The sequence below is a fragment of the Chiloscyllium punctatum genome, chromosome 8 (genome assembly GCF_047496795.1).
Source record: "Chiloscyllium punctatum isolate Juve2018m chromosome 8, sChiPun1.3, whole genome shotgun sequence".
NCBI classification, from domain to species: domain Eukaryota; kingdom Metazoa; phylum Chordata; class Chondrichthyes; order Orectolobiformes; family Hemiscylliidae; genus Chiloscyllium; species Chiloscyllium punctatum.
In genome coordinates, this window is record NC_092746.1 from 76,881,152 (window position 1) to 76,902,800 (window position 21,649).

General features: G+C 44.3%; 1 protein-coding gene across 8 annotated transcripts in view; it reads left to right on the forward strand.

Moving 5' to 3' along the window:
- Positions 1-423: 423 nt before the first annotated feature.
- Positions 424-21,649, forward strand: part of crot (carnitine O-octanoyltransferase) — an 87,044-nt gene continuing 65,818 nt past the window's right edge. For 3 of the 8 annotated variants that reach the window (XM_072575830.1, XM_072575833.1, XM_072575835.1), the window contains exons 1-2: positions 424-571; positions 19,452-19,604. The gene's annotated coding sequence lies outside the window, so the exon portion shown is untranslated. Of the gene's footprint in view, positions 572-14,519; positions 14,614-19,451; positions 19,605-21,649 lie in introns of all 8 variants that reach the window. The other 5 variants (XM_072575834.1, XM_072575836.1, XM_072575832.1 and 2 more) reach the window with 3 other exon arrangements.

The window sequence follows — 21,649 nt, forward strand, 5'->3', positions numbered from 1 at the left end:
GTGTCGGGTGGTTGTGAGGGGCGGAAGTGAGGCGACAACGCACGGAAAAGGTGCGGTATTTTGTTGCGAGGGGCGGAAGCGAGGCGACACGCACGGGAAAGGTTGGGTACTTTGGTTGGTGACGGGGGCGGGGCGGATGTGAGGTGAGGGAAATGAGGCGGGTTGAAGGGCGGGTCGGAAGTGAGTGAGGAAGAGGGGGGCGGGTTAGAAGTGAGGTGAGGGAGATGGGGGCGGGTTGAAGGGCGGGGCGGAGGTGAGGTGAGGGAGATGGGGGGGCGGGTTGGAAGTGAGGTCAGGGAGATGGGGGCGGGTTGAAGGGCGGGGCGGAAGTGAGGTGAGGGAGATGGGGGCGGGTTGGAAGTGAGGTCAGGGAGATGGGGACGTCGTGCGACAGTACGTAACGGAAGTGGCGCGCGAGGATGTTCTAGTCGTTGGGGCTGAGGGAGGAGGAGTCGGTCCAGGGAGTTTGGAACAATCGCGTCCTCTGGTTGGTAGACGGTTCATCATATCACTGAGTCTGGAAAATATTGCTCAGTAACAAAAATAAATCAAATTAAACCAGGAAGACAGAGTAAGTGACTAACTGAAGAATATGGGTTTAAAATAAGAATGTCTGCTGCAGTTCAGGTCATTGCTTTGATGAGTTATGTGTTGTCGGGCTCTGTCTAAAATATACTCGCTGTGCGTAAGTACATTAAAAATCCCCGGGCGGTATATTCCTCTGTTGTCCACACTCCGATCATGTTTCCTGTTTGTACAAATATTTTTTTGGATGCGATCAGGTGCCTGTGAGGATGGTGTTGTTGGCTGCAGCCTAATAGTTCGGGGTTTAAAGCCCACTGTGAGAAAGCTGAGCACACAGTCACTGTCACTGACCCTGACCCTGACACTCCGGTGCGTTACCGAGGGGCTGCTGCCTCTCCTTGCGATCTTTCAGCGAGGGCCCTGTCCGCGCCCCCCCCCCCCCCCCCCCCCCGAGGTAAACATCAGTGTTTACTGCTCGATAACCCCGGCACGGACACGATGGGCCGTAGAGGTAAAAACAATGACTGCAGATGCTGGAAACCAGATTCTGGATTAGTGGTGATGGAAGAGCACAGCAGTTCAGGCAGCATCCAAGGAGCAAAAGCCCAGAGCCTCTCTTCACGCCTTGAGACGCTATCCCCTGATCATTTTTTTTTTGTTTGTTTAAAACGTCAGGGCAGTTCTGCCCAGTGACCTGACCAGTATTTATTCCCCATCTCACATTAGTCTAAGTGCAATTGTTGGACAGTTCTGCTGAGTTTCCTACAGGTACAAGCAATCACACCTCAAAAGTGCATCGCTGGCGGAAGTACTTTGGGGATACCTGGAGGTTGAAAGGTTACCATATAAATGAGAAAATTTGTTCTTCATTTTTGAACCCGGTCTGCAATATTGTTGAAAATAAAGTTTACTACCAATATTGGTAACTTTGTATAACTTCAGTTATTTTACAGTATTAATGGCAACTTAATGGACTGGGATAAACAAATACAGAACATAATTCAAATATATTTGATTCTAAGTTTGTGCGAAGATTTGTAGCTCGGGTGCTCGTTGTTGTGATTCTGTTCGCCGAGCTGGGAATTTGTGTTGCAGATGTTTCGCCCCCTGTCTAGGTGACATGCTCAGTGCTTGGGAGCCTCCTGTGAAGCGCTTCTGTGATATTTCCTCTGGCATTTTGTAGTGGTTTGAATCTGCCGCTTCCAGTTGTCAGTTCCAGCTGTCCACTGCAGTGGCCGGTATATTGGGTCCAGGTCGATGTGCTTGTTGATGGAATCAGTGCTATGCCTCTAGGAATCTCCTGGCTGTTCTCTGTTTGGCTTGCAAACTCACCAGGACAAAGGACCTGATACCCAGCATGAGCAAAACCAACGTAGTATACAAAATCCCATGCAACGACTGCACAAAACACTACATAGGACAAACAGGAAGACCGCTAACGATCCGCATCCATGAACACCAACTAGCCACGAAACAACACGACCAGCTATCCTTAGTAGCCACACACACAGATGACAAGCAACATGAGTTTGACTGGGACAACACTACTCTTATAGGACAAGCCAAACAGAGAACAGCCGGGAAATTCCTAGAGGCATGGCACTCATCCACTGATTCAATCAACAGGAACATCGACCTGGACCCAATATACCGGCCACTGCAGCGGACAGCAGGAACTGACAACCGGAAGCAGCGGGTACAAATCGCTATAAATGCCGGAGGAAAGATCACAGAAGCGCTTCACAGGGGGCTCCCAAGCACTGAGGATGTCACCTAGACAGTGGACGAAACGTCTGCAACACAAATTCCCAGCTTGGCGAACAGAACCACAACATATTTGATTCTGTTGTGCTTCCTGTTGCAACTAAACGGCACGATGTGCTGACTGATAATTACAACACTCTCTCCTAAAGGCCATTGAATACAGTATTATAATCACTTTTTTGACATAACTTCAACAAGTCATCTTTGCATGCTTTCTGATTCATTCTTTCTGGGTACTAATATATCAGTTGCTGAATTAAATTTCGGTATTGCCTCTCTTTTGATCTGTTTTGGTAGAGCGTTCTGTGGTGGATACACGTCCTACTAGGCTATGCATTAAGAATCGTCTATTATTCTCTGGTTGTGATCCCTTTACTACTTTAATCTGACAGCAGCTTACATTTTTACAGCACATCTTAATTTGCAGCATTTGTCCAGGTGGTAGGGTTATTGAACAGATGTAAGGATGAAAAGATATATTCAAATAGGTTTTTATGAGATGAGGGGTACATATCATGCTAAATAACTTGGGATTGAATGTCAGAAGACAAGGCAAACTTTAAATGGTATGAGAGCATTAGTGACAGCCTTGCACCACTTGATGTTTGTGGTGAGTACAATTTAGGAACCTGGTAATGGGATATTAGAGAAATTTGAGTCTATTAGTGAATGTGGATAAGGGTTTCACTGACATGGAAATGAAATAATGACAGAGATGTGTGCGCATGGAGTTTTTCAACCTTCGTTTTCCAACCATAGGAGGGGTAGATACCTTATGGAAAGGTTGCAAAGGGAAGCCATAACGATGAATACCCAGTTTAAAACCCCTGTTCCGAGATACAGATCTAGAGATTGTTGAGTCTGTGCTGAAAAAAAATGTATTCAGTCAAATGAAGCAAATTTTTTAAAACTGCAGAAGTAGAAGGCCTGAAACAATGACAAAGTGCTAGAGAAACACAGCAAGTCTAGCAGCACCTTTGGAGAGAAGAACAGAGTTAGCATTTCAGGTCCAGTGACCCTTTATCAGAATCAACCTGCTGAATTTTTCCACCAATTTCTTTTCCTGTCAATATTTTGTATGTGTCACTGAAATCCCCCCTTCCCCCCTCCCTTTTCTCTAAACTCCAATGAATACAGGCCCAGTCAACCTGAGCAACACGGTCCTGCTCTTGTATTCAAACTCTGGAGATGAAGGCTGAACATACCACTGGCTCTCTTAACTGTTGTTCCACCTACGTGGTTTCAGTGACTGATGTACAATGGCACCCTGGTCCCTCTGTACATCACAATTTCCCAATCTATCATCGTTTAAATTATAATGTGATTTTCTATTTTTCCCACTCAAGTGGACTTTTATCAATTCACACTACTCTGCTGTGAATTTGTCTGCTGAACTTGTCTAAATGGCCCTGAAGCCTATGTATTTATTCTTTATCATTCAATCCTACCTCCTTCCCATCAGCAAATGTGGAAATATTTGATTCCTTTATCCAAATTCTGTGTCTGTGTGTGTTTGTATATGTAAAATATTTACTCCCTTGCCCTTGCTTCCTTTGCCTTCTGCTTTTGATTTCTACTTATCATCACTTCCATCTTTGTTTCCCTCACTCTTGTGTCCCTGCTCAGATTCCCATCCCTATGCCATTCTGGTTTAAACCCTCCTTGATAGCGCTAACCGATGCCCCAGCAAAGCCTATGTCCTTGTCCTTCTGGGATGTAACCCATCCAGCTAATACAGGTTCCATCTTCTCCATAATGAATCAATGCCTCAAGTGCCTGACACTCTCCCTCCAACACTTTCTTTCTATTATGTGGAGATGACAATGTTGAACTGGGGTGGATGACACAACATGACGCAAGGTTATAGCCCAACAGGTTTATTTGAAATCTCAAGCTTTTGGAGCACTCCCAATTCGTCAGGTGAATTGGAGAGAGGTGTTTAGGCACAGAATATATAGGCGAAGAGACAATGGCAAGATAATTCAGATAATACAGAGTGCCAACAGTACAAATAGTGTGAGCAGAGTGTCGACAGGCTGAATAACGAATCTTTGCAGATAATCAAGAGTGTCAACAGATGAATACAAATAAAGTGTTGACAGCTGAATAACAAGTGAGGGGATGACCCATGAACAGATTAATTTAGACAGAGTAAGTACAAATAATCAAAAGTAACGTGGTATTAAAGACAGACCAAATGGCTGAAAAACATGAGTAGTTATCAGAGTCACATGACGAGGTCTAACAAAAGTAAAAAGTATCAAAAACTGTACCAACTTATTACTTAAGGCAGAGAGATAATCAAAATAATTAAGATAATGGCGTAAAAACAGGACAGTTATGATGACTTTACAAACACCGAACAGTATGGTGGGGTTACATGTAGCGCAACATGAACCCAAAATCACAGTTGAGGCCATCTTAATGAATACAAAACTTGGCTGTCTGTTTCTGCTCGGCAATTCTGCATTGTAATTTATCTCGAAGGCCGCCTTCGAGAATGCTTATCCAAAGATGGGATGCTAATTGTCCTTGACCACTGAAGTGTTCCTCGACTGGGAGGGGACACTCCTGCCTGGCAATTGTTCCTTGGTTTCCATTCATCTGTTGTCATCGTGTCTGCATGAACTCACCAATGCTGTATCTCTAGGAGCATCCTTTCCTGCAGTGTATGAGAGAGACAATGTTGGCCGAGTCACATGAGTATGTACAGTGTACCTGGTAGGTGGTGTTCCCATGTGTGATGATAGTATCCATGTTAATGATCTGATGTCTTGCAAAGGTTGCTGTGGTAGGCTAATGTTGTCAGGGTTGCTGTCCTTCTGAAGGCTGGCTAGTTTGCTACGAATGATGGTCTGTTTGAGGTTATTTGTTTGGGAGTGTGAGGATAGCCTTGGCGAGATGTTCATTGGCATTGTTGCCATGCTGAAGGTTGTAAAGAAGGTGGCATAGCTTCTCCGCTCCTGGGAAGTACTGGATGACTAAGGGTACCCTGTCGGTCAAAATCTCTGTCTATCTTCTGAGGAGATTATTGTGGATTTTCATGCGTGCTGAGTTTCTGTAAGAAGTCTGTAGTGTCGAGATAATGCTTCACTTCTCCAGCTTCCACCCTAAACACATTAAAGAAGCCGTCCTCTAAAGACAAGCCCTGCGTATATATACAGGATCTGCTCAGATGAGGAGGAATGGAATGGATATCTACAGATGCTGACAGCCACCCTCAGAAGAATGGGATACAATGCTCAACTCAAGAATCGACAGTTCCGACATGCCACAGCGATCTCCTCAGAAGACAGACACACAACCCTGCCATGGCAACCTCTGCAAGATATATCAGCTCATCGACATGAGAACACTAACCACAAGGTACTCGGTCAATGTTGTCTACCTCATAAGCTGCAGGCAAGAATGCCCCTGGACATAGTACATCGGCGAGACCATGGGAGCGCTTCAACAATGGATGAACAGACATCACACAACAATTGCCAGGCAGGAGTGTGCCCCCCCCCAGTCAGGGAACACTTCAGCAGTCAAGGATATTCAGCATTCGATCTTCAGATAAGCGCTCTGCAAGGTGACCTTTGAGATATGTGACAATGCAAAATCGCCAATTAGAAACTGATAGCCAAGTTCCACACTCACGAGGATGGCATCAACTGTGTCATACTAATGTAACCCCACCATATTGTCTGTGTTTGTGAAGTCATCCTTGCAAGAGGATTCGCAGTAGGGTTATTGCCCAGTTTTGACACCATTACCTTGATTATTTGTGATTATCTCTCTGCCTTAATTAATTCATACAGTTTTTGATTACTTTTGTTCGACCCTTGTCGTGCAACTCTGTGGACTCTAGTACCATCTTGCTTTTGATTATTGATAATTATCTCTCTGCCTTAATTAATCTGTTCATAGGTCATTCCTTCACTCATTATTCACACCGTTTGTATTAGTCTGTTGACACTTGATTATCTGCAAAGCCTTGTTATTCAGCCTATTGACATTCTACTTACATTATTTGTACTGTTGATACTTTGATTTCCTGGAATTATCTTGTTATTGTCTCTCTGCCTATATATTCTGTGCCTGGGCATCTCTCTCCTATTCATCTGACGAAGGAGTAGTGCTCCAAAAGCTGGGACTATAACCTGGTGTCATGTGAATTCTGATTTTGTCCATCCCAGTTCAACACCGGCATCTCCACATCATGGCTATCATCGACACCTCAAACTGCTAGCTCAAAGTGGAGAGGATCTCTAAGAAGATCGCACATGTCGACACTGACATTAATTTTCTATAGAGATGCAAGAAAGCAGACAAGATCCCGAAAGGGCTACAGATCACAAACCCACTCAAGTCGACATTCGACACAGACTACACTGAGAGACTCGGCTGTTGCACCTCTCACATGCTTCTCAACACGTACACCAGCTTGACAGCAGATGTTGCAACCTTGAAACCAAGACAGAGTCCATATTCTCAGCTTGCACCTCAGACATGAGACACTGCCAAGCAGATAAGGCGACGGAACTATGCCATCTACATGCACACTAAAACAGTAAACTTGAGAAACTCAACATGACCACCATCAGTAAAGAAGCCGTCCTCTGTACCACGGTTGAAAGCAGTACCACCACAGGGAAATCCATTGTTAACTTGTCTGACCACACCCTTCAATCAGACAAAATCAAAGTACTAAGCTGAGTGCTCCATTTCTGCCCCATTACTAAAATGGATCCTATTAGTCTCGTGGCAGACTCTGAGGAACTCTTCAGGTGAATGAGACTCCAGGAATTCTTCCACAAACCCCAAGATGTCAGCAGTGAGCTCAATTAGACAGCAACAAAATGGAACAGTTGACAGATCCGTAGTTCAGCAATCAAAGAAGAATAAGTCGATAATAGACCCCTTTGGAAGGCTGCTCCCCTAGGCTTGACTGTACGCTCAAAGCATTAGGATATGTGGCAATGCTAGATTCATCACTCACAATACATCCCAGAACGTTACTCAAGCACAACACAATGCCATCCATACTCTCAAAACCAACCGCAACATTGTCATTTAACCAGCAGATAAAGGAGGAGCCATCGTCATGCAGAATAGACTGGACCACCACAAAGAAGAGTTCTGACAAGTGAACAACCAGGAACATTACAGACAATTATCCACCAGTCTGACTAAAGAACACACCTGTCAACTCAACAGACTGAACAAGACCTTCGATCCAGACCTTCAGAGAATTCTATGTGTTCTCATCCCATGCATTCCCTGTATAGGAGACTTCTGTTACCTCCCAACAACCTGGACGTCCCATCATATCAGGCTAAGGACCTTGTGTGAGAATCTCTCTGGCTGTGTCAAGGGTATCCTGAAACTCATCGTACAAGGAACCACCAACTTGTATCATGACACTATGGACTTCTTACAGAAACTTAGCACCCATGGATCAGTTGAACCTGAAACATCCCTCATCAAAATGGATGTTTTGGTACTTTACATCGGCATCCCCCACAATGGTGGGATGGCTGCAACAGCCTCTGTACTCAACCCCAACAGCTGCCAATCTCCAAACACTATTCTACAATTTATCCACTTCATCCTTGACCACAATGTTTTCATCTTCAACAACCAGCTCTTCATTCAGACATGCGAATAGCCATGGGGACCAAAACTGTGCCCCAATACACCAACATTTCATGCAGATGTCCAAACAAGATTTCGCTGCATAGGACCTCCAACCAACGCTATGCACCAGATACATTGATGACATCTTCTTCCTTCAAACTCACAGCGAAGAATCACTGAAACAACTACACAGTGATATCAATGGATTCCATCCTCCCGTCAGACTTACCATGGACTACTCTTCAGAATTGGTTTCATTCTTGGGACTGGCATCTCCATCAATGATGTACGCTTCAGTACTTCATTCTATTGCAAGCCCAAGAATAACCTCATGATGCTTCACTTCTCCAGCATCTATGCTAAACATGTTAAAGAAGCCGTTCCCTATGAACAATCGCTGCATATATAGAGGATCTGCTCAGATGAGGAGGAACGCAATGGATGTCTACATACGCTGAAACACGCCTTCATAAGAATAGGGTATGTTGCTTCACTCATCGACAATTCCAACATGCCACAGCGACAAACTGCAATGAACTCCTCAGAAGACGGACGTGGGATACAACTGTCAGGATCTTTCCTCGTACAGTACTTCCCTGGAGCGGAGAAACGGTTCACTGTTCTTCACAGCTTTCAGTATGCTAGCGATGATGACGAGCATCTTGCTAAAATCATTCCCTACACCTCCACTACTCACCTTCAAACAACCACCTAACCTCAAATAGACCATTGTTTGTAGCTAACTAACCAGCCTTCAAGCGAACAGCAACCACAACACCACACAACCCTACCATGGTAACCGCTACAAGAAATGTCAGATCATCAACACAAATACTATTATCACGTGTGAGAACACCACCCACCAGGTACGCTGTACATTCTCATCTGACTTGGCCAATGTTGTCTACCTCATACACCGCATAAGAATATGAGCCAAGGGATGATACATTTGGTGAGACCATGCAGATGCTACAACAACGGATGAATGGAGACTGTGCAGCAATCGCCAGGCAGGATTTGTTTTCCACCCTACTGAACCCCAACCCCAAAAAGACCCCTACATTATCTGCCTACTATTTTTACTCTGGCAATCACATTCCTGGCTGTCTACTCTTTTCCTGTCGTATGACCACCGTGATGTACATCCAATTTATGAAGATATCAACCTTACAGATATTCTGTGGTGACACCAGCTGCCACTCCAAATCTGAAACACCGATTTCTTGTAGTTGCAGGATATACCTCCAACTTGAATGTCATTGTGGGCACTAGAAGTGTCCCTGATTTACCACATGATATAGCGCAGTATTCCACCTGGTAAAGCTGCCTCACTGTGACTTGCTGTTAAATGACTCCATTTTAATTTGCTTCGGGTAGTTTAGTAAATAGCAAGTACAGAGGAACCTTGAATATCCGAAGGACACGGGCAGGGAGTATTTCGTTCGGTTAATCGAATACAGGATGACACAGTTTAGCCAAACATCGGGACCTTGCGATCTTGCTGGATAATCGAATGCCGGATAATTGAGATTCCTCTGTATATGGTAGCACTTATTCATTATGCTTTAATGGAAAGAACAGTTTTTTTTCCTTAGAGACTAGTTGAATTATTCACATGGTCTGCTTTCCAAAGCCACACTTTACCTCACACTGGCTCCCGGTCCCACTTGATTTTATGTTCTCTCCATAATGTCTTTCCTGAATATTTTCAAAGCTTATCTCTCTCATGCAATTTTTCAATGCCTGATCTCCATGAAGCTGAAGATAGAGAACAAAGAGTACCTATCTCCCTTTCTCACTGAATTGCCCTTTCACCAAACACTTGTTACTGTTCTGGGCTGGAGCACTCCAAGGCAGGGTGTTTAATTTCTTTTATATGACTGGGATTCAGATTGCTACCCTATCAGACAGTTATAGAAGATATTATTACATACCTCTGAAGCAGGTGGGACTTGAACCCAAGCAGCCTGTTTAAGTAGTAGGAACATTATCACTATGAGACAAATGACCCTCTTCTTTCTCTCGCACTCTCTTTTGCTCTCTTCCCTCCCCTGCCCTGGCACAAGGTCAGGGAGTTATAAAACCTGGTAAGCCAATTGTGATTTGCTTGCTTAGTCACCAACTCTCAGACTTCCCAATGTGCACCAGAGATGCAACGTGACTGAGTTTTGTTTGCCCAACAAGCTCAGAGAGGACACTTTCAGTTTTTACCCTTTTAGATTTTGTCTGTTTTTAATCTGACTTTTAGCCAATTGCTGAAGACTGCATAATTCTAGGTGGGCTAGGGATAGCATGCTTAAGACATTAGCGATGTGAAAACAGGCTGATGGATCAGTAAGCCTTGACCCTTTTACTAGTTTGATATCCTAACATTTAGTTACTGTTAGGAGGAGTGTGTTTGGTGCAGTATATAAGAGAAATGAAAGAACTAGGAGGTTTAGAGAAAGTTATATCCGCCCTCGCCAGCTAAAGTCAGGATTCTTCTGCACATCTGGTTCAAAATGTAGAGTTCCTATTAGAATGCCTATCCCTTTTGACAGTCTTGTTAAGGAGTAGTATTTCTGACCTAGACACACATGTGTTTATACTCCAGGATATTTGTTGTGTCTATTTTCAAAATAGTTTTTTTTTCACAGATTTATAAGTTTAAAAGCCTTTATTGACCTTGAACTGTTTGATTCCACTGCTGGAGCTGCTGGTGAGGTGTTGTGTCTTATCCCTGAAATTGAACTGTATTTTTTTTCCATGTCTTTGGTACTTGGTACAAGGGATACCTGAGTCTTTTCATATAATCCATTTGATCATTTGCATGGCCTAGTTTGTCATGTGATAACATTGTATTTGCACTTACACCAGTTTTATTTCCTAGTCAGCGGGTTGCTTGTTCAGAGGCTTTCTGTTCCTTTTCATCAAAATTTAATGTTTTGTAAAATTTTAGTCAGAGTGAACATGAAACCAAACAGAAAGATGTGACTAGAAAGGAGAATGAGAACATGCTGAACCATTAGTTCATGAATTTTATTATTGTGATTGTGCAGGAAAGAAATGAGGATACTGTGGATCACAGTACATAAGTCTGCCTTTGAACCTTCAAAGTCTGTTGACTAAGACACTGAGTATAGGGGCTGTCACCTTGCAGTGGTCATGTCACTACCTCTGAACCAGGGCGCCCAAGTTCAAGTCCCATGTGCTGCAGAGGTGTATAATAATATCTCTGGACAGGTTGATTTTAAAAGTATCTAGATGCTAATTATAAAACCTAAACTGCTGGTTTCCATTCAACAATTGCCATGCACAGTCTGCTCTTTGTGGGCATGTCTGGAAGTTCAGCGTGTGTACTTAGCAACATATCATCTGCTTGAACCCACATGCTAACTTCTAAGGCAAGTATAATTTAAAACTTGCATCTTGAGCTGAGAAATTGAGGTCAACTCCTCATATAAGTATAACCCTAAACATTTATGAATTGAATAAACTTATTCAGAGTATAGGCTTAAACATGCATTTTGCCCAAAAAAAAGTGGGGTGAGTGTCTAATATGTGATAATCTGTATTGGTATTTCTTTGTAATACTTTTGACATCTGCAGAAATTTCCAACCTTGAAAATTTTCAGGTGAGATTTTATCAAATAAGCCATAAAGCTGGGAATTATTTATATAATCAGGGCATTTAAAAAAAATTCCAATGCAACTAAACCAGTAAGATTTACAGGCCAATAAGTGTGTGCAATATTTTCACCCTACCTTAGAATTGTTAATAGTATTTAATAGAACTAAAGCAACCTAATACGGATGCTGAAAATCTGAAATAATAGCAGATAATACTGCAGATACTCCACAAGATTTGTTGTGATGGAAAGTCTAATAATGTAACTAAATAACTTGGTTGTCACACCCCAGCTTTGGAGAAAGTGAGGACTGCAGATGCTGGGGATCAGAGCTTAAAAATGTGTTGCTGGAAAAGCGCAGCAGGTCAGGCAGCATCAAAGGAGCAGGAGAATGGATGTTTCGGGCATAAGCCCTTCTTCAGGAATGAGGAGGGTGTGCCCAGCAGGCTAAGATAAAAGGTAGAGAGGATGGACATGGGGGAGGGGCATTGGGAATGCGATAGGTGGAAGGAGGTAAAGGTGAGGGTGATAGGCCGGAGAGGAGGTGGGGATGGAGAGGTCGGGAAGAAGATTGCAGGTTAAGAAGGTGGTGCTGAGTCTGAGAGTTGGGACTGAGAAAAGGTGGGGGAAGGGGAAATGAGGAAGCTGGAGAGATCTGCATTCATCCCTTGTGGTTGGAGTGTTCCTAGGCGGAAGATGAGTCGCTCTTCCTCCAGCCGTCGTGTTGCCATGGTCTGGTGATGGAGGAGTCCAAGGACCTGCATGTCCTTGGCGGAGTGGGAGGGGGAGTTAAAGTGTTCAGCCACGGGGCGGTTGGGTTGGTTGGTGTGGGTGTCCCAGAGGTGTTCTCTGAAATGTTCCGCAAGTAGGCGGCCTGTCTCCCCAATGTATAGGAGGCCACATCGGGTGCAGCGGATGCAATAAATGATGTGTGTGGAGGTGCAGGTGAATTTCTGATGGATATTGAAGGATCCCTTGGGGCCTTGGAGGGAAGTGAGGGGGAAGGTGTGGGCGCAAGTTTTGCATTTTTTGCGGTTTCAAGGGAAGGTGCCGAGAGTGGAGGTTGGGTTGGTGGGGGGTGTGGATCTGACAAGGGAGTCGCGGAGGGAGTGGATTTCTGGAATGCTGATAGGGGTGGGGAGGGAAATATATCCTTGGTGGTGGGGTCCGTTTGGAGGTGGCGGAAATTACGAAGGATGATCCGATGTATCTGGAGGTTGGTGGTGTGAGGACTAGTGGGTTCTGTCCTGGTGGCAATTGGAGGGGCAGGGTTCAAGGGCAGAGGAGCGGGAAGTGGAGGAGATGCAGTGGAGAGCATTGTCAACCACATCTGAAGGGAAATTGTGGTCTTTGAAGAAGGAGGCCATCTGGGTTGTTCGGTATTGGAATTGGTCCTCCTGGGAGCAGGTGCGGCGAAGGCGAAGGAATTGGGAATATGGGATGGCATTTTTACAGGGGACATGGTGGGAAGAGGTGTAATCTAGGTAGCTGTGGGAGTCGGTCGGTTTATAGTATACGTCCGTGTTGAGTCGGTCGTCCGAGATAGAGATGGAGAGGTCTAGGAAGGGGAGGGAGGAGCCTGAGATGGTCCAGGTAAATTTGAGGTGGGGGTGGAAGGTGTTAGTAAAGTGGATGAACTGTTCAACCTCTTCGTGGGAGCGCGAGATAGCGCCGATACAGTCATCAGTGTAGCGGAGGAAAAGGTGGGGGATGGTGCCAGTGTAGATACGGAAGATGGACTGTTCCACATATCCTACGAAGAGGCAGGCATAGCTAGGGCCCATGCGGGTGCCCATGGCTACTCCTTTGGTTTGGAGGAAGTGGGAGGATTGGAAGGAGAAGTTGTTAAGAGTGAGGACCAGTTCAGTCAGTCGAAGGATAGTGTCAGTGGAAGGGTACTGGTTGGTTCGGCAGGAAAGGAAGAAGTGGAGGGCTTTCCTCGCGAAAAATGCCTTTGGTAGCTCCTTTTACTTGTGGGGAAAGGGCACCTTTGTTTAGTACATTGATGTCAAGCACAGTCACCTTTACTTCCTCTCTCTTGAGCATTGATACAAAGTACCATTTCACTAGATGTGGCATCAAGGCACTCTTGCAAAACTAGAGTCAATAGAAATAAAGGGAAAAGCTCTGTGCTATTGAAGCCATACCAAGTGCAAAGGGAATTATTTGTGGTTGTTGGAAGTCGATCATCTCTGCTCCAGTACATAACTAGAGTTCCATCTTCAGCTCCTCATCAATAACCTTCCTTTCATTATAAGGTCAGAACTGGGGATGTTCATTGATTGTACAATTTTCAGTTTCATTCCAGACTACAGGAATGGATACAAGCAGTTTTTATCCATATGCAGCAAGACATGTGAGAATTTAGGCTTGGGTTGATAAGTAGTACATGCCACATGAGTTTAGATCAGAGTGGTGCTGGAAAAGCACAGCAGGTCAGGCAGCATCCGAGGAGCAGGAAAATCGACGTTTCGGGCAAAAGCCCTTCATCAGGAATAGCGCTATTCCTGATGAAGGGCTTTTGCACGAAAAGTCGATTTTCCTGCTCCTCGGATGCTGCCTGACCTGCTGTGCTTTTCCAGCACCACTCTGATCTAAACTCTGGTTTCCAGCATCTGCAGTCCTCACTTTTGCCAGGCCACATGAGTGCCAAGCAATGGCTATTTCCAACAAGAAAAAATTCTATAAGCATCCCATGGCATTCACGTTGCTGACGACTCCTAATCTCAATGTCCTGTAGTTAGCATTGATCCAAAACAAGTCTTTGAACAGCATAAATATGTGGCTACAAGAGCAGGTCAGAGGCTGGGAATTCTGTCATGAATAATTCACTTCCTTGTCTTTCGAAAGCCTGTTCACCATATACAAGGCATAAGTTAAAATTATAATGGGGTTCTGTCCATTTGCCTGGATGAGTGCAACTTCAGTAATGCTCAAGAAGCTTGACTGGCACCACATCAACAACATTCATTATTTGTTCCTTTCTTCTCCATTGCACAGTCGCAGCAGCATGTACCATCTACAAGAAGCAAAGCAAGAACTCAACCAGGCTCCATAGACAGCATCTTCCAAACACCTGACCTCTACCACCTAGGTAAAAACAAGGGCTGCAGATGCTGGAAACCAGATTCTAGATTAGAGTGGTGCTTCAAAAGCACAGCAGGTTAGGCAGCATCCGAGGAGCAGGAAAATCGACGTTTCTGGCAAAAGCCCTTCATCAGGAATAGAGGCAGAATGCCTGCGGGGTGGAGAGATAAATGAGAGGAGGGTGGGGGTGGGGAGAAAGTAGCATAGAGTACAGTAGGTGAATGGGGGTGGGGCTGGAGGTGATAGGTTAGGGAGGAGAGTGGGGGAAGGTAGCAAAGAGTGCAATGGGTGAATGGGGTGGGGATGAAGGTGATAGGTCAGAAAGGAGGGTAAAGTGGATAGGTGGGAAGGAAGATAGGCAGGTAGGACAAGTCATGGGGACAGTGCTAGCTGGAAGTTTGGAGCTGGGGTGAGGTGTGGGAAGGGGAAATGAGGAAACTGGTGAAGTCCACATTGATGCCCTGAAGTGTTCCGAGGCAGAAGATGAGGCGTTCTTCCTCCAGGCGTCGGGTGGTGAAGGGGCGGCGGTGAAGGAGGCCCAGGACCTCCATGTCCTCAGCAGAGTGGGAGGGGAGTTGAAATGTTGGGCCACAGGACGGTGCAGTTGATTGGTGCGGGTGTCCCAGAGATGTTCCCTAAAGCGCTCTGCTAGGAGGCGTCCAGTCTCCCCAATGTAGAGGAGACCGCATCGGGAGCAATGGATACAATAAATGACATTGGTGGATGTGCAGGTGAAACTTTGGATGTGGAAGGCTCCTTTGGGGCCTTGAATGGAGGTGAGGGAGGAGGTGTGGGTGCAGGTTTTGCAATTCCTGCAGTGGCAGGGGAAGGTGCCAGGACAGGAGGGTGGGTTGTTGGGGGGCGTGGACCTGACCGGGTAGTCACGGAGGGAACGGTCTTTGCGGAAAGGGGAGGGGAGGGAAATATAATCCTGGTGGTGGGGTCCATTTTGGAGGTGGCGGAAATGTCATTGGATGATTTGGTTTATGCGAAGGTTGGTAGGGTGGAAGGAGAGCACCAGGGGCGTTCTGTCGTTGTTACGGTTGTAGGAGTGGAGTCTGAGGACGAAGGGGCAGGATGTGGATGAGATTCGTTGGAGGGCATCTTTAACCACATGGGAAGGGAAATTGCACTCTCTAAAGAAGGAGGCCATCTGATGTGTTCTGTGGTGGAATTGGTCCTCCTGGGAGCAGATACGGTGGAGGCGAGGAATTGGGAATACGGGATGGCATTTTTGCAGGAGGTAGGGTGGGAAGAGGTATAATCCAGTTAGCTGTGGGAGTCGGTGGGTTTGTAAAAAAATGTCAGTGTCAAGTCAGTTGTCATTAATGGAGATGGAGAGGTCCAGGCAGAGGAGGGAGGTGTCAGAGATGGTCCAGATAAATTTAAGGTCAGTGGTGAAGTTGATGAACTGCTCAACCTCCTCGCGGGAACACGAGGTGGCGTCAATGCAGTCATCAATGTAGCAGAGGAAGAGGTGCCGGTGTCACTACAGAAGGTGGACTGTTCTACGTAGCCAACAAAGAGACAGGCATAGCTGCAGCCCATACGGGTGCCCATGGCTACCCCTTTGGGCTGGAGGAAGTGGGAGGATTCGAAGGAGAAATTGTTGAGGGTGAGGACCAGTTCAGCCAAACGAATGAGAGTGTCGGTGGAAGGGCACTGTTGGGGATGTCGGGAGAGGAAGAAACGGAGGGCTTGGAGGCCCTGATCATGGCGGATGGAGGTGTAGAGGGATTGGATATCCATGGTGAAGATGAGGCGTTGGGGGCCGGGGAAACGGAAGTCTTGGAGGAGTTGGAGGGCATGGGTGGTGTCTCGAACGTATGTGGGAGTTCCTGGACAAGGGGAGATAGGACAGTGTCGAGGTACGTAGAGAGGAGTTCAGCCACCTAGGAGGACAATGACCACAGATATGTGAATACCACCACCTGCAGGTTTCCCTCCAATCGTCCTGAGTAGGAACTAAATCACAATTCATTCACTCATCACCTGAAGGGCAATTGGGGAGCGGTAGTAAATGTTGGCCTAGCTTGCAATGTCCATATCCCATGCATAAGTAAATTGAAAATCTTCATTTACTGTTACATAGGTTTGTGCTTGCACATTTCACTGTAAATGCTGAATATAATTCATATTTAACTAGCAGGTGAGAGGAATGATATTATTTTACAAGTTTTGTAGTATCACATTGGTGCTCTATTGTACTGAATATCTACAACTGTTGGATTTTATTCCAATAATCTGCTTGAAATCATATGCATTTTACAGAAATGTGTGCTTTTCAAATCCTTCTATGTATTTTGTTCTGCTGAGATGTAGTGCATAATTATCTCCTTTTAAGATAACTGATTACTATTGTAATGCAAAGTTGAAAAGCTGTGCAGATATCTGAGTTTATACCTCTGATTTGTTTTGATGAGGGGAAAGGTTCACTGGAGGCAGTTTTTATTTGTGTGATTGGTTATCCCAAAGGGTTTCAGACATTTCTACTGATTTTGCCTTTCTGAATCTTGTGTTGGCATATGTGAATACTTAGTTGTCAGGCAGCAAACTGGAAATTTAATAAGGTAATGAATGTATTTGAGTTATTTTCCACTGAGCCTTGATCCTCATTAATTTGGTGAGATTTTCTCTGTTTTTGTCTTAGTAAGCTTCAGCACAGAGCTGAAAGACAATAAGGAATTTTGAAAGAATGGGAGATCACAGTATTAAGTCATAGGATATTGTGTGCAGGCTTCTTTTTTTCTCTGTTAGATTGTGTAGGAAGGATAAACTTTGCATAAAGTATATTGAATTAAAAATGTTCATTTTATGTTCAACCTATCTGTTAAACAGTGTAATCACTCTTTCCTGATCAGTAGTCATGCAAACTCTGGGGAAGGAAAAAAGCCCCAGGAGAACTGCACTGGCAAACACTCAAAGTAATCATCTTAAAGCCTTGATATTCTAACCAGTGAGAAAATTAATACTGTAAGGAATAGAAAGGTCTATTCACATTCAGTGAACCAGTTTGAACAATTGAGGCTCTGTATCCCACTTTACCCTTCGTTAACAATGCTGGTGAATAATTTGGTCATCACAATTATTAAACTTATTGCATTATCCACTTCTCTGGTAGAATTTTTTGTAATTCATTGGAAATAAACATTATTGGCAAGGCCAGCATTTACTGCCCATTCCAAATTGCTCTTGAAAGGGTGATGCTGAGCAACTTCCCTAAACTACCATAGGCCACTGGGTTTTGATACACCTACAACACTGTTTGGACATTTCATCATCCTGTGCAGGAGAAAATGTGTTCTCTTTTCAACTGGTATTGATAGCAAACATCTTTCTCTAGTTTCTGTTCCTGCACAGATCATCTTCCAAGCCATCTTTGTCCTACTGTAAATGTCCCAAATACCCTATCTTTTTCTTGTGTGCTGATGTTCAGAATCAATTACTTATCTAGTTGTTTATACTTATGAATTTCAAGGTACAATAATTCCCCCCCCCCTCAAAGTCTAGATAGTATGATGCAGAGAACTAGTGTCAACACTTGAAGTTGGAGTAAACCTTTTTTTTATAAACTGATTGTTGCTTTTTAGGATTTGAGTCTAAACTTTGAGCTATATGTCTTAAATAAACCTTTTAAGGTCCTATAGCAAGAAAAGTATCATTTTACTGACTTAATGACATTAAAATAGGGCATAAAGTAAAACGTAGGTTACTAAACATAAGCTTTGGACCAAATGCTTTTTAACAATTTGTGGACAATATAATTATTTATATTTATCACATCACCTTTACCTGGTGTTCATTAGTGATTTATGCATTCTTGTGTTTCAAAATGACTGGACCATTGTGTTTGCTTGATACTAGTCATCCTTTGTGAATATGTACTGAATAAAATTAGGCTAAATGATTTCATTGTAATATTTGTGCATTTAAGTTGGAAATTTGCTTCTGACATTTCAAAGTCTAGTTCTTTGCGTTGTATTCGATTTGTTAAAAATTAGCTGCTTGGAGAGATCCAAGATAGCGGCAGTCTGAGTGGTCTGCTGTGCTGGGCTCTGTGCCATAGCCCTGGGCAAGGCGGACCTTTACCCCCACCTTACCAACCACCCCCAGGATAAAGAAGTATTAATTTAAACTTACTGACTATTTGGAGCTGCTGAGATCATCTGGGACAGCTTTTATAGCCAGGATGAGTCCAGTAAAAGACAGGGGCCTAAAGGAGCACAGCAGACCCTCCTACTCCATCAGGGGTGCCTGCAGCCAATGTTCAGTCTTCTGGGCTGGCCCATTTGGATCCAGCAGGACAGCAGCATTTATTCTTGGAGTTTGCCAAACACGGATAGTGGCTTCAAGCAGCAGTTGAGCCACTGTCTGTCATGCTAAAAAAAGCATGAGCAGGAAATCTAGCTGCTGGAACAAAGATTGGGGACAGTGGAGGAGAGGACTGCAGCATCGGAGACCGTAGAGGAGATCTTGGGAGGAAGAATCCGAATGCTGGAAGACGAGGTTCGGATCCTTCAGGATCAAGTCGATGACCTGGAAAACAAAAATAAAAGGAAAAACTTATGGATCGTGGGTCTCCCGGAACGCGAGGAAGGCGAGGACCTCGTCGGCTTTCTGCAGGGATGGCTCTCAAAGCTCCTGCAGTTGGAGTCTAAGTCAGGCCTAGTAAGCGTGGATCGTGCCCACCGGATCGCAACTCACAGGTGCAGGTCAGACCCACGCCCCCGCAGGTCCAGGTGCAGTATCTGTATTGTAAACAGTTAATAGTGGAAACAGTAAGAAGACTGGGAAGGAATTCACAAGCTTTAATGTATAAAGGCTCAAAGATAATGTTTTTTTCAGGACTTTTCTGGAGCCCCGAGTAAGAAAAGAAGGACATTTGATGATGTCAAGAAAGAATTAAGGGACCTGAACATTCAATACTCCTTGAGGTACCTGGCTGAGTTGCATTTCACCCATGGGAGGACAGTATATAACTTGAACTCTGCAGAAAAGGTGAAAGACTTTGTGAAGTTTTTGAAATGAAAGACCTGAGCCAGGGTGGGACGGGAGGGGGATCATTGCGGACAATGGTTTAGGGCGGTTCTTATTTTTTAATTACTGCCCTTTCTACTTCCGTCTTGCCTCCCCTATTTTGTGGTTATTGGTTTTATATGTACAGTTTTGTTGTAAAATTGGAATTATTTTATATATCGGTCAGTTGGGTATTATCTATTTCTTTATTAACTGCTGTTCTCTTGATTTTGTATTGGGGTGGCTATATCAATGGCTAAGATGAGTGGGGGAGAGGGGAATGGGTATCCATTGTTAACTTTCAGAATGTAAATAACAACAGGTTTTCCTTATTTGTGACTTGCCTGGGACTAGGCCATGGTCTCAGCTAGAGGGAGTTAAGATGGGAGGGGTGTCTCCTATGGGCAAGGGGGAAGGACTCGAGCAAATTGGGGGTTATTTGGGTGTCTGTTTCAGTTAAATGTAGTGTTTTTTTTTAGATGTAGTTGGTTTTATAGGAATATTTTTTAGATCTCATAGAGTCAATATCTTTATAACTCATTAATACCTCAGATAATTTCTCTCCTCCTGGGAAACTATGGGCTGCCCTAGATGACCGTGGCTAGTGATTTGTTCAGCTGGAGTGCACCTGGAATATAAAAGGGAGCCATTCCCCCATTAAAAGAAAGGTCTGATCAAGCCTCAGGAAGGAAAGGACTGTAGGAGATGCATCTAACTGATAAGGAACATCTGAAACTGCAGCAGGGGGGTTAGACAGGGTATTTTTCTGATCCTTCAACTCGCTGCTTCTTTTTTTTTTGAGGTATTTTAGGTGTTGGAAATGATTTCCTCGAATTCCAAGAGCAGCAATCTGTGTTTTCTATGCTGTTACATTGTTTTGGAACTTTGGAAAAATAAAGTCAAAACAACAGCAGTTTTAAAAGGGAGAAGAGCAGACAAAGGAAGCACAGGGTGAGGACAGTGCAGAAGAGAGCGAGAGAGAGAACCTGCACAGTTACCGCCTTTGCTGTTTGAATTCGTGTATCGTTGGACATCGAAGTGCATCTGGGAAAATTAACAAACAGTGAAATTCACAACTAATCTTGGAGGAACTGTTGGGTGAAGTTCATAGCACAGAATCAGATAAGTTAATTGTTGTTTTACGTCTGTCCAAGAGAAAGGCTGCAGTAGTGAGTATAGTGGATTCTTTCTTGATTATATGTTTTTGGAGATAAGTCTCTTGATTAAACTTAAAATATAAGCCATAGCTATTAATTTTACCTGGTGCAGTGTTTATAGAGGAATAAGATGGTGTTATTTTCTGGGTCTGTAGATTGTGAAGGAGCAAAAATGGCCTTTGCAGTGATATGTACTTTTGTCAGATGTGGGAGTTTAAAGAGAGTTTAAGGGTTACTGCGGATTATATCTGCCATAAATGCTGTTGGATGCGAATCTTATCAGATCGAGTGGATCGGTTGGAGAGATAGATAGCAGCGATGAGGCATTTGCAACAGCAACAGTATGTGATGGGTGGCAGTTATAGGAAGAGGGGAATGTCTCCGGTACAGTCACATAGATGGGTTAACTCCAGGAAGGGTGAGAAAGGTCAGCACCCAGGGCAGGAGTCTTTTGTGGATATACCCATTTCAAACAGGTATGCTGTTTTGGAAAATGTAGGGGGTGATGGATTCTCAGGGGAACGTAGCACAAACAGCCAAGTTTCTGTTATTGAGACTGGCTCTAATGCAACAAGGGGTACGTTGGCTTCCAAGCGATCAATTGTGTTAGGGGATTCTGTAGTCAGACATACAGACAGACGTTTTTGTGGCCAGCAGGGAAAAAGCAGAATGGTGTGTTGTTTCCCTGGTGCCAGGATCAAAAATGTCTCCGAGAGGATGCAGAATGTTCTCACGGGGGAGAGGGACCAACAGGAGGTCATTGTCCACATTGGAACCAACAACATTGGAAGGGAAAAGGTTGAGACTTTGAAGGGAGATTACAGAGAGTTAGGCAGAAATTTAAAAAGGAGGTCCTCAAGGGTAGTAATA